Genomic DNA, 17935 nt, shown 5'->3' with positions numbered 1-17935 from the left:
TCCCTTGTTTTCTGCAGCCATGACCTCCAGCACCAGTCTCCAAAGCAAGAGGCAGCACTGAGGCATTTGCAGTACTCACCCTGCTCCAGACATGGAGAATGTATAAACAGACTCAGAAGGGCTTCCTCATGGCATTGAAACTCCTGTCAGCTTCTCGCACTCTGCCATGGTCAGCAATTCCTCTTGCAACACTCAGGAGTTTCCAGGTTTGTTCCATCAGCTAAGGCTTATGTGCCTTGAAGCATCCCCCCAAGTAGTTTGCACATGGCATTGTTCCTTCCTGTCCTCTTTCTAGCTTTGATGTGCTAGTTTTCTCCATCGTGTGGTGGCTCTGAGCACCCTCTCTGACCAAACACTGCCTTTGGAGTGACTTTCCCTCTGTGCCAGATTTGTCTGCCCATGGTGTCGTTTTGCATGTGCGAGGCAAGGGACCCCTTCTGCCTTTCACAACCTTCAAGGTCCCTTCCAGCCCAAACCATTCTGTGGTTCTGTGAGGCTGTGGCCTTTCCCTGCCCTCTGAGGACACTGTGCCCAGAACCTGGAACCACCCACTCTGTGACATCAGCCCCAGGTGCCATGGACAGTGCAGTTGCTGCAGCACTCGTCAGAGACTGCACTGGAAGAGACAAGCTTTTGTCTCTTTCAGCTGACAGATGCTGCTGACAGCGATGAATCTTCTGTACCTGTACCTCTTCATCCTGCTGGCTGTGTACAGACCTGCACATGGTACCTGGGGCAACTGCAGGTATGGCCCCAGGCTCTAGGAGGGTGCTTGTCCCCCATTGCCACACCCCAAACCCCATGTGGGAGCCTCCTTGTCAGCACCCAGGTACTGGAACAGAAGGGCAGTAATGATTTTGTGCTTCCAGAGGGACCTGTGGGCTCCGGCCCATGGCTTCTGACTACAACTCCATAGATGCTGACTACCGAATTGTGACTGGCACAGGTGCCCTGCCAGGGGCCTGGCCCTGGATTGTCAGCATCCAGGACCCCAGGAAAATAGGCACCGGCCATACATGTGGAGGGTCCCTCATCAGCCCACAGTGGGTCCTCACAGCAGCCCATTGCTTCCTCCAGGCCAGGTAAGGAGGAGCAGGGAATGAGGGTATCCTCACCACACAAACAGTTGCCCAGCCTGCAGCACCTCAATACTACGGGGCCCAACTGAGGGACTGCTCAGAAGGCTGGGCTCGTGCCACTGCTGCCCAGCAGCCTCCAGTGTGGCATTCCTGGAGCCTAAGGCATGCTAGGGCAGTCACACTCCTCATTGCCCTGCTTTCCTCTCTGCCTTGAGAAGCAGAAGGAAGGGAAGTGCTGAGCTGCCACAGTGATGCCTTTTCAGGACTACCTAAAAACAGGCCAGACAAGGAATAAAAAGTGATTATATTTATTGAAGGGCCTCCAGGTCCATTTTAGGCAAAACAAAAGACCCCCCCCAAGTGCTACAACCCAAAATTGACCACGGGTCAAAGGTTTTCACACCTATAAATTTGGTCCATTTGCATATTTAGGGTTAATCTTCTAATTACAGCTTCAGGTAATGAAGTCATTTACCCCCAGTTTGCTCCCCTCAACTCACTTTTGTTTCCATCTCTCGAGGCCTGAGGCAGTGAGGTATCCTTGATTGCCAGGCCTGGAGAGGAATTTTTGTGACCAGAATGGGAAAGCAGCAGCAGCTCACACTGTGTGCAGAATTTAGTTATACAGTAAAAAACTGCAGGATTACAAATGGATGAAAAATACAAAAGCTAAAATCCTAAGGCATCAACAGCACACGGCTCTGCTCTTCCTCAGACCCCTCTCTGCCTTGCAGGAATGTCACCATGTGGCGTGTGCTGATCGGGGCCACCAAGCTGACCCATCTGGGCCCTGAAACTCAGGTGCGCCACATCAAGCGGCTCCTGGCCCACCAGGAGTACACGGCTGATTCCCAGCAGAACGACATCGCCCTGCTGGAGCTGGACAAGCCCGTGGAGTGCAGTGACTACGTCCAGCTTGCCTGCGTGCCCAATGCCTCGCTCACAGTGTCAGAGCTGAAAACCTGCTACATTGCTGGCTGGGGTTCTGCCACTGCAAAAGGTGAGTTCCCAAAAAGGGCCCTGAGGGTGAGCTGGGCACACCAGCAAGATGGGTTTGGCTTCCTGACAGCACAAACCAAAGTCAGGCTGTAGGATGTATGCCTCTGGAGAGCTGGGCCTGGCCTGCTCCCCAAAGGCAGACAGAAAGGACACAGCGCTTCAACAACTGCTCCAGAGGCAAAGCCAAGCCCTAGGGAATGAGTTCACCCCCAGACAGGGGAGTGGAACTGGCAAAGAGCTGCTGGGTGCCCATTCCTTCCTGTGCTTGCAGCTCAGGGTCCGAGTGATGTCCTGCAGGAAGCCAAGGTCCGTCTCCTGGATATCCGGCTGGTTAACAGCAGCCGTCGGTACGCTGGGGCCATCCACACCCACAACCTGTGTGCTGGCTACCCACGGGGTGGCATGGACACCTGCCAGGTATGAGTGCTGGGAGCCAGCAGCGAAGGTACCCCGTCACCATGGGCTTTGTCTGGCAAACCACTTTTCCTCCACTGCTGGAGTTTCCTTGCCAAGTGACCGTGTTCCCCAGGCCTGCCCCTCTGCCCAGAAAGCCCATCCAGTGTTCTCAGCAGCCCACAGATCCAGATTCTGGATGATCTATGCTCTGCCCATCCAGGATCACTGTGCAGATACAAAAGGGGGCCTTCACAGACACCCACCCTGTTCCCAGCTAAGGTTCTTGAGACTCCAGCACCTGAGCAAAGCCTTTTTGTACCATGAATACAGCTGTGGCAGGGGCTGCAAGAGAGAAACAGGCCTCTAGTGCTGACAGCAGCCACCCAACAGCACCCTAATCCTCTTTCCTCTGTTGCAGGGTGACAGTGGAGGGCCTCTGGTGTGCAAAGATAACCATGCTGGCTACTTTTGGCTTGTTGGAGTGACCAGCTGGGGAAAAGGCTGTGTCAGAACAAAACGCCCGGGAGTCTACACCTCCACTCAGTACTTCTACAACTGGATCCTGATTCAGATGGGCATGCGTCCACCTGGAACAGACACTCTAGCACCAGAGACAACCTACATCTCAACCCCTCTTGAGCAGCCAGAGCCAACACTGACAGAGTCAAACTGCTCTACTCCCACTCCATATCCTGAGTCAGCTGAAACAGCTACTCCAAGACCAGAGCCAACCTTCAGCTCAGCCCCCTTGGAGCAGCCAGAGTCAGCACCAACAGAGTCAGGCTGCTCTACTCCCACTCCATGTCCAGAGTCAGCTGAAACAGCCACTCCAGCACCAGAGCCAACCTTCAGCTCAACCCCTTTTGAGCAGCCAGAGCCAACACCAACAGAGTCAGGCTGCTCTACTCCCACTCCATGTCCAGAGTCAGCTGAAACAGCTACTCCAGCACCAGAGCCAACCTTCAGCTCAACCTCTTTTGAGCAGCCAGAGCCAACACCAACAGAGTCAGGCTGCTCTACTCCCACTCCATGTCCAGAGTCAGCTGAAACAGCCACTCCAGCACCAGAGCCAACCTTCAGCTCAACCTCTTTTGAGCAGCCAGAGCCAACACCAACAGAGTCAGGCTGCTCTACTCCCACTCCATATCCTGAGTCAGCTGAAACAGCTACTCCAAGACCAGAGCCAACCTTCAGCTCAGCCCCCTTGGAGCAGCCAGAGTCAGCACCAACAGAGTCAGGCTGCTGTACTCCCACTCCTGATCACTCAACTGCAACAGCCACACCAGAGCCAGAGTCGACCTCAAACCCCTCTGAGGAGCCAATGTCAAGGCAACCTCTCTTGCCTGCTCCACATCCATACCAGATAGTGGTGAAATTCTTAACTCGGGTGCACCAGATACTGCTGGGCCTCATGAGAAAAAAGACATGGGCAGCAGGATGAACAGGATCCACTGCAGGCTGCAGTGGACCATGACCATTACATACTGGGGCAGTGCCTGCTCGTCCAAAGGCAGCCTCAGGTCAAAGGCGTCCTCTGTCCTGCCAATCTTCCTCCTCTGCATGCACAAATGCTGAAATTTATTTAGTTGTGTAAATAAAGTTGCCTGTTACCACTGTTAGCATGTGTTTGTAGTCCAGTCCAGTCTCCTGTGCAAGGCAAGGACTCCCAAGCCAGGCACCAGCAAAACAAAGCTCTGATGGGAGAAGGGACACAGGTCACAGGGGGCTACAGCTCTTGAGGACAGCAGTTGGGAACACTGTTTTATGCTGCCCAGCAGTGGAATCCCTGGGTGCGGGACTTGAAACTCAACTCTCATGACTCAGGGAACACCGTTCTAGAAAGTCTCAAGGCTGAAGATTGGCCGGACACAGGCTGAGGAGGAGTTCCACAGCCAGAAGTTCCACAGCCAGGAGCAAGGATTTCTGAGCAGTGGGCAGACCAGAAGAGCTTTGTGCCACCCCCAGTGTTGTGATAGATGAACTGTCCACAGCTCCCCTGCAGACACTGCTGGCACTCAGACTGACTCCACATCTGTCAAAGACATAAGGAATATTTTGGCAAAGTGCCTCATGTTCCCCTACTGAGCATCCTTACCACCCTCTCTGAGGAAGCCACATCCCTGTGCTAAGGCTGGAAAGCAAACACCCAAACCCAAACCCTTTACTTCTTCCCTAGCACACCCACCCCAAAGAAACTCAGAACCAAAATTAAAACAAAACACCCCCACCAAATAACACCCCCCAAAAAACCCACCTCCACATTAAAAAATTAAAACTGGACTATTGAATTAATTTCCCATACATTCATAAACTAGATTATCTCTGTGAAGAGGCATCATCTGGCTTTTGCATAACCAATACTTGGCAACTAAAGTTATATTAGGGGATTTTATTATAGGTTGGGTGTTAGGTTTTCTATCCCATATGCAATGGAATGTGAGGTTTTCTATCCCATATGTGAGGGTTTCTGTCCCATATTCAATGGCATGTGAGGTTTTCTATCCCATATATGAAGTTTTCTATCCCATACTCAATGGGATATTAGGTTTTCTATCCCATCTGCATATTTTCCCCATTCCCTGGAGCCTCTTGCACTTTTTGGAACCTCTGCCAGCAACATTCTACTCCTTGATCTCGGTTTTAATAGGTTCAACATATTAATTGTCAAACATTATTAGTGTTTGTTCTTAAGCACACATATGCTTTGGTCAGTACAGAATTCTTAAAAAAAAGGTTTGGCAAAGTAAATGGTTGATAAATCAAGGGAACAGAGAAAAAGTAAACTGTAAGGAGAATGTACATAAATAAATACAAACTTTTACCTTCATCAGGTAGCTGAGACTTCTTTCACTGAAGACATCCCTAAGGAATCCCATTTCCTCTTTATGATTTGAATCAGGTCTTAGCTGAGATGTCAAAAGGGCCAAAGTTTCATGCAACCCTAAATTTAGATTCAGGACAGAACAAAAACATTCTACACAGCATTTCTCACAGGACCTTCTACTGCAGTCTTAACAGTCACTACATTTATTTGGGTATCACATTGATGATCATCACATTTGCAGAGACTTGTGATTATCTCGTGTTTATCCACAGCTCATTTTGCAACACTCCCCTCATAAGTGTCAAGCACACCATCATATTAAGGCAAAATCTAACAAAGCAATATATATTTCTTAAGAAATTATCTTTCACATTTAACACTTCATGTTTATTACTCCTTGTTTCCAGAACCCTTTGTTTCCCCTCTTACAAATTTGAAATTTTAGTACCACAGCAGACTCTCAAACTGATTGAATGACCTTTTTTTGCACAGGTAGCAGCTCTACCTCCCCAGCAGCTTTGCTTACAAGTGTTATCCTGCCCCTTCCACTCTGAGGCACCTATAAAAAGCCAGGCCTGACCAGAGGAAGAAAGGATAAAGTGTAGATTTCCATTGTGGTGGAATCAAAGCTTGTGGCTAGTTTTCTAAAAAAATATTTAAATATCCCAATTTTGCAACACACAGAGCCAGACAAAGGCCAGATTTTTCCCGGTGAACCATGTCTGGGAACACAGGACCAAAACAAAACAGGAAATATAAAAAGGTGGAGGGGGTTCAAATCTATTCCTGTGGCTATTCTCTCCACGAACCTTAGAGTGGATTTTGATCCAGGAGACTCAAACTCACTCCTGCTTTAATCCTAAGCATCATTTATTATCTGTGACTTCTCCTGGGCAGCATACTGGAGAAGCTAGTAAAGTAGCCTCGAACAAAGACACTTATTTTAAGTTAAAAGGAAGGATATTTACAATGTTTATCAACCCCTGTTCAGAAAATATTAAGAAATGACACAACAAGCAGCAGAGATATATGGGCTGATCTTTAGTAAGCACATGTAGAAGGCACTGTTACACTGAGGGGTCCAATTCTGCCTATCAGAATATATTCAGGTCTATCAGAATATATTCAGATCTATCAGAATATATTCAAGTCTATCAGAGTATATTCAGGTCTATCAGAGTATATTTGGGTGCTCTAGGGTTAGTAGGAAACTGATCCTGACAAACTTTATTAATTTTCACCTTTTACATTCCACCTTCCTTCTTGTAGGTAATTGCTCAGAAACTTCAGTTGAATTATCTTAATTCTATTACATTTTACTCCTATTTAAATTATTTTTATGTGTGAAACAGGTATGACAAGATTTCAGTCACTGCTCTGTTGAAAGCATGCAGCTGAATTACCTGAGTCTTCTGAAAGCACTGGCATGGCTTTGTTCTTACTCTTAGAGACAAATGTTCAACTTCAACCAAGAAGATTTTTCTTCTTTCTGGACTGTGGTTCAGAAGCACTCCTGAAATGAGCAAACATAATACCTAAGCTCAAATATGCAAGAAAAATGTCAGGCATGTAAAAATAGCATTTTTTTTAGTTTTCAGTATAACCTGGATCGAGCAGAGTTCTGCAGTTATTCTGCTGTGCAAGTAACAATGTAAAATACTAGGTTATGTAATGAAATGTAAGTAAAATGAAAAAATACTAGGTTATATAATAACCATATTGTATCTTGGATAAAGCTGAGGCTGAAGAGAGTAGCTCTCAAGATAGGTCTAAATAACCATCTGAAAAAACAGAAGGGAAGGGATGTTTGAAAGCACTGGAAAACATCACGTGCAGAAACAGAGCATGCAGGAAGATGTCACACCACCAGATGTTCTGGGGCTTCCTAAAAGCTCATCTCAAAGAAATGTCCACATCCCTGGGATTCTGAGGAAACGAGGGTACACTTACATGCAGCTCCTTAAAGCTGGCAGGACTGGCACTCTACCAACCCTGGTCACAGGTACTAAGAATGTTATAAAAAATAAAGCTACTTCCACTGCCCAGAAATTGGTTTGGATATTTCTCTTGCAGATGACTCTTGTTACCGAGAGCAAATTACTCCAGAGAAATATTTTTATTTTTATTTTAAAGAAAATCAAAACTGAATCCATGTATGTAATTGCCAGTCCAAGAATAAACATGTTTCAGGGCACTTACAATCTTTTACATGCTTATAAAATTCATTGGAGTAGTTTATAAAAATAAACCTCCGTAACAGCACAACATACTCCAGCTCTTTGCTGAGTACAAAAAAGGATGCTCCTTGTGTTTCTATTTGTAGATAAGTCTCTCAGAGTTTTATTGTATGAAACAAGTTTGACGGTCTTCCAATTCAAATTTTCTTGATTAGCTGCCTGAAAATACCATAGTACTGCATGACAAATTAGCATTTACTTATTTAGAATTTTCTTGATTCTTGAGTTTCTCTACAACATAGTGATATACTAAGCTCAACAGTCAGCTGTGTTTTACACCCTGTATTTTCTACCACTACAATTAATTAATCCATCTGGGCATAGGTGGACTTCTCTAAGTAAAGGAACTGAGTGTTGAAATTTCACTCTAATCCATGGATTGTGCTCCAGTGCATTATATATACTATACCTTTATTTAAACACTCTTATGACCTATTGCTTAGAAGAAATAAACATTTCACTCAACACGCTTCATGCCAAAGGAATTTATAGGCAATTCATTCGACTGCTTTGGTTCCTTGACTATGGCATTTCATTTGACATATATTTAAATCATCTCAAATTATTAGAAAGAACTTTAATTGCATGCTTCATCTTTGCAACAATGTGGTTCCTACAGTCAAACCTATTTTGCACTAAACCCCACGAAAAGCCAAGATATTTTCTAGATTCTTAGTGAAAAATAGCCCACACAGGAACCTGGAAAACACACATTTCAGCATCGTAAAAACCTGACAGCAAACTCAGGAGTATCAGAATTAGTCTAGGCACAGCAATCAAAATGGAGACTTCCCCTAGAGGCATCTTCCATGCTCTGTAAAGATCTCGTTACACAGAACTGCCTGGAATGAACACTCCAAAGAATGAAAAGCATTCCATACCCAGGGCTGGCTTCAGAGCTATGACAATCAGCCTCAGCATGTGGTATTTTGCAAGATGGGTCTCAAAACCACAAATCACTGCAGCATCAATAGGCACAAATACATTTTTCCTCTTTAAAAATATCTACCTAAAAGTTAATTCATTTTTCACACAAAATGTGAAAAATGCTAAGAGCTAAATAAAGGGCTAATAAAGAGCTAAATAAACCCAACTGATGCTTGCCATAGGGTCAAAACAGAAGATAAAACAGAAGTGTAACATGATCTGGCATATCCCTATTAACTTGTAGAATAAACCTATTGTGGTTCACAGCCTAACACTACATAAAGCTTCTGTAATCCAGATTGTACCATTCAAAGCACTAGTTGCTTTCAGAAAGCATCTGCAGTTTAACATTTTACACGACCCTAGCGAATAGGTCAGAAAATCCATCAGTATCCTGACCGGGCCATAGGTGATAGCTGACGGCCACACAGATTTCTCCTCCTGTCAAACCTGAGCGATGCTCTTTCGCGGGGTAGCGTAGGTACTGTAGCAGGGAAAAACTCTACTCTGGTGCTGCCCGAGCACAGACAGAACCGCGCATCCCTGCTGGGCACCGCGGGCCGGACTCTGCCCCAGAGCCCCACGTCAGGGGCGGCCCCGGGCTCAGCCGGGCAACCCTCGGCCGGCCCGGGGCCCGCCCGACACCCCACGGGCAAGGGCTGTCCCGCCCCAGGGAGAGCTTCGTGTGAGCTCCACCGAGCCGCTGATTCTGCCGGAGGCGACACCCGAGGGCCCAGACCGCCTCACGGCCGCGTCCGGAGGAGGCTGCGCTCCGCACGGAGCGGACAGCGGCGGCCCTGCCCGAGCTGCTCGCCGAGCCGCGAGGCCGCCCTCAGCAGCGAGCACATTCCCGCACCACTGCGAGGGTGGTGGAGGGCCGTACGTGTCTGGCAGGGCGGCTCGGAGGCGCTGGTGTTCCCCTGGCCGCTGCAGACCCTCACGCTGAAGTTTCCTTCTCTCGTGCCCTCAGGGCTCCCAGAGCCGCCCTGGGCTCTGGTGGAGCAGGCCGGGGCTGCTCCATCCCGGGGCACTGGGCAAAGCCATTCCTTGGTGTGGGTTTGATGTTCCCCACACAGACAGCGCCGGGCTGTTTTGGGGGCTGTTTTGGGGAATTGGGGCTGTTCTGAAGACTCGGCTGCAGCCCTGCTCAGAGGGACCGGGAGAGGCCCAGCAGCACGGAGCCAGCCTGTCTGGAGCACTGGGGCACCGAGCAGGACGCAAAACCTGCTACAGAGAGGTGCCACTGGCCACAGCAGCAAATGAGGAAATCTTCCTCTGGCTGCAGGTCAGGGAGCAGCGGGTGTGATCAGCGGCGTTCCATGCCCCTGTAAGGTGGAGGTGGAGATTGGAAGAGCCTCTGGAGGGACTGGCTGGACGCTGCAGTGGTCAGTGTGACACGGAGCTGTGGCCGGCCTGGTCAGTGCAGGTCACTCTGGCCCCTCTGTTTGGAGGCACAGGTCACCTCGGGGCTGGAGCCCAGCTGGAGTCAGGAGAGGCTGCGCTCAGCAGTGCCTCTGGAGTTGATAATCTCTCTCTGATTCCCGTGTGGTTCATGTGCCACTTCCCAAACAGCACGGAGAAGCCCACCTCTGCCTTTAGTGTGCTTTGAGAAAGCCCAGCTCAAACCTGCTTAGTTTTCTAGTGAGGGAATTTGTCTTTCTCCACAGGCTGCAGAACCCAGGAGTAGGTTGCCAAGTGTGGACAGTTGGATGTTTTCCTTTCACTGACCACTGGGGCTTTGGGGTCCTGTGTAAATCCATGGGGCAGAGGGATGCTGGGATCAGGTGGCAGTGCTGGCTGCTGGAACGTGCCAGGATCCTTGTCTGCAAGCTGCAGTTGAGTGCATTCTGTAATTCCTGAACCAGAGGTGCTCACCTGCCTCTCCCATCGAGTGGGTTTGTTTTTTGGGGTCCTGTATTTCTTTCTTGTTGTCTTCCACAAATCCAGGGAAAAACACGCATTTTATTTCAGTTCTTCTCCTCACCTAATCCTCTAGCTGCTCATCTAGAGGTCTCTTGCAGCCCCTGATACTGAAGGAGTCTTTTCAGGGTTACCTAGGGGCTCTGTGGGGTGAGAGCTCATGGATGAAGTGCTGCTTGTGGCCAGGGAGCAATGGAATGGCAAGCAGCTGGCTCTCTGGGTAGAGAGGTCTCATTTCTAGCTAAGGGAACCTATTTCTGGCTCTGATCCACAAACTGGGTCAGGTCCAGGCAGTTCTCTCTGGACTGCCCACACTGGTAAATGCAGCTGCCTCAACTTCTAATTTTTCTTTTTTTCAGACTCCATTGATGATGTGTCTTATGACCTCCTGGAATGCCATGGCAAAAGGAACCTTCTTTTCAGCTGCAGGGGTGGCACCTTCATCATGTGCTGCCCTTCTGGAGCAGGAGCTGCTGGCACATCAGCCATTGATCTGAGGGAATGAAGCAGGGTGCACAGGAGAGCATTTCTCAGAGCCAGAGGCCATGGAACAGGGTGGATGCAAGCTTGGGGAGTTCACCTCATATTAAAATCCTCTGTGGCCTATGGGGAAACAGCAAATCTCTCTCTGCAAAGCCTAAGACTGGAATATGCCAGCACCCATCATGCCAATATGTCCCTGTCTTGTTTCCAGACAAACCTCCTGTTAAACCTGCCAGAGTTGCCAAGATGACCAGAAAAGTGAGGGCCTTTCAGACAAATCCTCTTCCCCTTGAAGACCTCTCTGAGCTCCCCAGCTCCTTCTGATCTCTGCCCCATCCTTGGCTTTCCACCCCTCTCCCTGCCTCAGGAGCCATTGCTGGGAAGGATTTACCAGCTTTGGGAACTGGGAGCTTCAAGATTGAAGACTTCCAGCAGGAGCCCCAGTTCCCAGATGTACCCAGTACATCTGTAAATCTCCCCCACAACTGTTATTTGCTAAATGGAGCAGTCCCAGCAGTGCTGTATTTCATCCCAGCATTTATTTAGCTTTATTTTTTGTGCTGTACAATGTGGCTGCTTCAGTGAGGCCGTGGTCCCCCCACCTTCCCCTGCCTGGCCTGGCTGTCCCCAGGGCACCTTGCTGAACTCTCCCATGGTGCTGCTTACTCCTGGGCTTGTGTCACATGTCCTTTCTAGAGGATGATTTTATTCAGCAAACTCCTGGTGCAGGACAGCAAAGCTGCAGAGATGAGCACAGACGCCAACAGAGAACCTGGGTGTGCTGAGGCAGGACATGGAACTGATGCAGGCCAAAACTGCCCCAGGGTCACCCCATTCCAGTCAGGAGTGTGGTATCAGGGCTACCAAACCGTGAAGTGTGGTAGCCCCTCTGTGCATCCCTGTGGGATGAGGAGGACAAGGCAGGGGAGTGTGTGAATGGGGAGGGAAGAGCTTCCAGGTGTTCTGGATGAGGTGTGGTAGAGCCAGGGCAGCCTTCCTGTGCACCTCAGGTGAAGTGCTGAGGGAGTGACCTTCACACAAAGCCTTGGGTTTTCCCACTGCATTCCCCAGGTGCAGCAGAATGTCAGAGAAGGAATCAAAGCACGGAGGATTTCCAGTGAAGGAGATACTGGGAGGAGTTGGACATGTGTTCTTCCATTCCATAAAACAAGGAAAACCAGGGGCCAGAGAGAGGGATAAGGAGTTTCCAACGTCTGCCAATCCCTGGTGACTGCCCTCCCTGCCCTGCCAGACCCTCTGGCACAGATTCCAAAGCTGTGGGGCAGATCATGAGGGTGAATGTCCTGGTTCTGGCCAGGATGGGGTAAATTTTTGCCATAACCAGGACAGGGCATGGCCAGGACGTGGAGGTTGTTCTGAACCACTCCACAACATTTTCCAGGGACAGGGGAAGAAATCTCCGCTGGATAACATGCATGACAGCCTGGTTGGGTACTGCCAGGCTCTATGGGGTGGATGGTTGCATGTGAATTGTCCCAGTCCATTATTAATATTGTTGCGGTTACTGCTCATTTTCTTGTTTCATTGCTGTTTCCATTATATTGTTCTTGTCTCAACCCACAGTCTTTAACTTTTGTGCTTCCAGTTCTATTCTCAAGCCCACCAGAGAAGGGAGGGGAGAGGGAGAAGGGAGTGAGGAGCAGTGGTTTGCAGTGTTCCAGTGGAAACACCAGACTGGGGAATGCCATTCCCAAACCACAAAAGTGAGTGCATGAGCACTCTCCATCTCAGTCCCTTGTTTTCTGCAGCCATGACCTCCAGCACCAGTCTCCAAAGCAAGAGGCAGCACTGAGGCATTTGCAGTACTCACCCTGCTCCAGACATGGAGAATGTATAAACAGACTCAGAAGGGCTTCCTCATGGCATTGAAACTCCTGTCAGCTTCTCGCACTCTGCCATGGTCAGCAATTCCTCTTGCAACACTCAGGAGTTTCCAGGTTTGTTCCATCAGCTAAGGCTTATGTGCCTTGAAGCATCCCCCCAAGTAGTTTGCACATGGCATTGTTCCTTCCTGTCCTCTTTCTAGCTTTGATGTGCTAGTTTTCTCCATCGTGTGGTGGCTCTGAGCACCCTCTCTGACCAAACACTGCCTTTGGAGTGACTTTCCCTCTGTGCCAGATTTGTCTGCCCATGGTGTCGTTTTGCATGTGCGAGGCAAGGGACCCCTTTTGCCTTTCACAACCTTCAAGGTCCCTTCCAGCCCAAACCATTCTGTGGTTCTGTGAGGCTGTGGCCTTTCCCTGCCCTCTGAGGACACTGTGCCCAGAACCTGGAACCACCCACTCTGTGACATCAGCCCCAGGTGCCATGGACAGTGCAGTTGCTGCAGCACTCGTCAGAGACTGCACTGGAAGAGACAAGCTTTTGTCTCTTTCAGCTGACAGATGCTGCTGACAGCGATGAATCTTCTGTACCTGTACCTCTTCATCCTGCTGGCTGTGTACAGACCTGCACATGGTACCTGGGGCAACTGCAGGTATGGCCCCAGGCTCTAGGAGGGTGCTTGTCCCCCATTGCCACACCCCAAACCCCATGTGGGAGCCTCCTTGCCAGCACCCAGGTACTGGAACAGAAGGGCAGTAATGATTTTGTGCTTCCAGAGGGACCTGTGGGCTCCGGCCCATGGCTTCTGACTACAACTCCATAGATGCTGACTACCGAATTGTGACTGGCACAGGTGCCCTGCCAGGGGCCTGGCCCTGGATTGTCAGCATCCAGGACCCCAGGAAAATAGGCACCGGCCATACATGTGGAGGGTCCCTCATCAGCCCACAGTGGGTCCTCACAGCAGCCCATTGCTTCCTCCAGGCCAGGTAAGGAGGAGCAGGGAATGAGAGTATCCTCACCACACAAACAGTTGCCCAGCCTGCAGCACCTCAATACTACGGGGCCCAACTGAGGGACTGCTCAGAAGGCTGGGCTCGTGCCACTGCTGCCCAGCAGCCTCCAGTGTGGCATTCCTGGAGCCTAAGGCATGCTAGGGCAGTCACACTCCTCATTGCCCTGCTTTCCTCTCTGCCTTGAGAAGCAGAAGGAAGGGAAGTGCTGAGCTGCCACAGTGATGCCTTTTCAGGACTACCTAAAAACAGGCCAGACAAGGAATAAAAAGTGATTATATTTATTGAAGGGCCTCCAGGTCCATTTTAGGCAAAACAAAAGACCCCCCCCAAGTGCTACAACCCAAAATTGACCACGGGTCAAAGGTTTTCACACCTATAAATTTGGTCCATTTGCATATTTAGGGTTAATCTTCTAATTACAGCTTCAGGTAATGAAGTCATTTACCCCCAGTTTGCTCCCCTCAACTCACTTTTGTTTCCATCTCTCGAGGCCTGAGGCAGTGAGGTATCCTTGATTGCCAGGCCTGGAGAGGAATTTTTGTGACCAGAATGGGAAAGCAGCAGCAGCTCACACTGTGTGCAGAATTTAGTTATACAGTAAAAAACTGCAGGATTACAAATGGATGAAAAATACAAAAGCTAAAATCCTAAGGCATCAACAGCACACGGCTCTGCTCTTCCTCAGACCCCTCTCTGCCTTGCAGGAATGTCACCATGTGGCGTGTGCTGATCGGGGCCACCAAGCTGACCCATCTGGGCCCTGAAACTCAGGTGCGCCACATCAAGCGGCTCCTGGCCCACCAGGAGTACACGGCTGATTCCCAGCAGAACGACATCGCCCTGCTGGAGCTGGACAAGCCCGTGGAGTGCAGTGACTACGTCCAGCTTGCCTGCGTGCCCAACGCCTCGCTCACAGTGTCAGAGCTGAAAACCTGCTACATTGCTGGCTGGGGTTCTGCCACTGCAAAAGGTGAGTTCCCAAAAAGGGCCCTGAGGGTGAGCTGGGCACACCAGCAAGATGGGTTTGGCTTCCTGACAGCACAAACCAAAGTCAGGCTGTAGGATGTATGCCTCTGGAGAGCTGGGCCTGGCCTGCTCCCCAAAGGCAGACAGAAAGGACACAGCGCTTCAACAACTGCTCCAGAGGCAAAGCCAAGCCCTAGGGAATGAGTTCACCCCCAGACAGGGGAGTGGAACTGGCAAAGAGCTGCTGGGTGCCCATTCCTTCCTGTGCTTGCAGCTCAGGGTCCGAGTGATGTCCTGCAGGAAGCCAAGGTCCGTCTCCTGGATATCCGGCTGGTTAACAGCAGCCGTCGGTACGCTGGGGCCATCCACACCCACAACCTGTGTGCTGGCTACCCACGGGGTGGCATGGACACCTGCCAGGTATGAGTGCTGGGAGCCAGCAGCGAAGGTACCCCGTCACCATGGGCTTTGTCTGGCAAACCACTTTTCCTCCACTGCTGGAGTTTCCTTGCCAAGTGACCGTGTTCCCCAGGCCTGCCCCTCTGCCCAGAAAGCCCATCCAGTGTTCTCAGCAGCCCACAGATCCAGATTCTGGATGATCTATGCTCTGCCCATCCAGGATCACTGTGCAGATACAAAAGGGGGCCTTCACAGACACCCACCCTGTTCCCAGCTAAGGTTCTTGAGACTCCAGCACCTGAGCAAAGCCTTTTTGTACCATGAATACAGCTGTGGCAGGGGCTGCAAGAGAGAAACAGGCCTCTAGTGCTGACAGCAGCCACCCAACAGCACCCTAATCCTCTTTCCTCTGTTGCAGGGTGACAGTGGAGGGCCTCTGGTGTGCAAAGATAACCATGCTGGCTACTTTTGGCTTGTTGGAGTGACCAGCTGGGGAAAAGGCTGTGTCAGAACAAAACGCCCGGGAGTCTACACCTCCACTCAGTACTTCTACAACTGGATCCTGATTCAGATGGGCATGCGTCCACCTGGAACAGACACTCTAGCACCAGAGACAACCTACATCTCAACCCCTCTTGAGCAGCCAGAGCCAACACTGACAGAGTCAAACTGCTCTACTCCCACTCCATATCCTGAGTCAGCTGAAACAGCTACTCCAAGACCAGAGCCAACCTTCAGCTCAGCCCCCTTGGAGCAGCCAGAGCCAACACCAACAGAGTCAGGCTGCTCCACTCCCACTCCATGTCCAGAGTCAGCTGAAACAGCCACTCCAGCACCAGAGCCAACCTTCAGCTCAACCCCTTTTGAGCAGCCAGAGCCAACACCAACAGAGTCAGGCTGCTCTACTCCCACTCCATGTCCAGAGTCAGCTGAAACAGCTACTCCAGCACCAGAGCCAACCTTCAGCTCAACCTCTTTTGAGCAGCCAGAGCCAACACCAACAGAGTCAGGCTGCTCTACTCCCACTCCATGTCCAGAGTCAGCTGAAACAGCCACTCCAGCACCAGAGCCAACCTTCAGCTCAACCTCTTTTGAGCAGCCAGAGCCAACACCAACAGAGTCAGGCTGCTCTACTCCCACTCCATATCCTGAGTCAGCTGAAACAGCTACTCCAAGACCAGAGCCAACCTTCAGCTCAGCCCCCTTGGAGCAGCCAGAGTCAGCACCAACAGAGTCAGGCTGCTGTACTCCCACTCCTGATCACTCAACTGCAACAGCCACACCAGAGCCAGAGTCGACCTCAAACCCCTCTGAGGAGCCAATGTCAATGCAACCTCTCTTGCCTGCTCCACATCCATACCAGATAGTGGTGAAATTCTTAACTCGGGTGCACCAGATACTGCTGGGCCTCATGAGAAAAAAGACATGGGCAGCAGGATGAACAGGATCCACTGCAGGCTGCAGTGGACCATGACCATTACATACTGGGGCAGTGCCTGCTCGTCCAAAGGCAGCCTCAGGTCAAAGGCGTCCTCTGTCCTGCCAATCTTCCTCCTCTGCATGCACAAATGCTGAAATTTATTTAGTTGTGTAAATAAAGTTGCCTGTTACCACTGTTAGCATGTGTTTGTAGTCCAGTCCAGTCTCCTGTGCAAGGCAAGGACTCCCAAGCCAGGCACCAGCAAAACAAAGCTCTGATGGGAGAAGGGACACAGGTCACAGGGGGCTACAGCTCTTGAGGACAGCAGTTGGGAACACTGTTTTATGCTGCCCAGCAGTGGAATCCCTGGGTGCGGGACTTGAAACTCAACTCTCATGACTCAGGGAACACCGTTCTAGAAAGTCTCAAGGCTGAAGATTGGCCGGACACAGGCTGAGGAGGAGTTCCACAGCCAGAAGTTCCACAGCCAGGAGCAAGGATTTCTGAGCAGTGGGCAGACCAGAAGAGCTTTGTGCCACCCCCAGTGTTGTGATAGATGAACTGTCCACAGCTCCCCTGCAGACACTGCTGGCACTCAGACTGACTCCACATCTGTCAAAGACATAAGGAATATTTTGGCAAAGTGCCTCATGTTCCCCTACTGAGCATCCTTACCACCCTCTCTGAGGAAGCCACATCCCTGTGCTAAGGCTGGAAAGCAAACACCCAAACCCAAACCCTTTACTTCTTCCCTAGCACACCCACCCCAAAGAAACTCAGAACCAAAATTAAAACAAAACACCCCCACCAAATAACACCCCCAAAAAAACCCACCTCCACATTAAAAAATTAAAACTGGACTATTGAATTAATTTCCCATACATTCATAAACTAGATTATCTCTGTGAAGAGGCATCATCTGGCTTTTGCATAACCAATACTTGGCAACTAAAGTTATATTAGGGGATTTTATTATAGGTTGGGTGTTAGGTTTTCTATCCCATATGCAATGGAATGTGAGGTTTTCTATCCCATATGTGAGGGTTTCTGTCCCATATTCAATGGCATGTGAGGTTTTCTATCCCATATATGAAGTTTTCTATCCCATACTCAATGGGATATTAGGTTTTCTATCCCATCTGCATATTTTCCCCATTCCCTGGAGCCTCTTGCACTTTTTGGAACCTCTGCCAGCAACATTCTACTCCTTGATCTCGGTTTTAATATGTTCAACATATTAATTGTCAAACATTATTAGTGTTTGTTCTTAAGCACACATATGCTTTGGTCAGTACAGAATTCTTAAAAAAAAGGTTTGGCAAAGTAAATGGTTGATAAATCAAGGGAACAGAGAAAAAGTAAACTGTAAGGAGAATGTACATAAATAAATACAAACTTTTACCTTCATCAGGTAGCTGAGACTT

The sequence above is a fragment of the Lonchura striata genome, chromosome 27, assembly GCF_050655825.1.
Source record: "Lonchura striata isolate lonStrDom1 chromosome 27, ASM5065582v1, whole genome shotgun sequence".
In the NCBI taxonomy this organism is placed as follows: domain Eukaryota; kingdom Metazoa; phylum Chordata; class Aves; order Passeriformes; family Estrildidae; genus Lonchura; species Lonchura striata.
The sequence above is the reverse complement of the archived record's forward strand: the minus strand, read 5'-3'. Positions refer to the sequence as shown.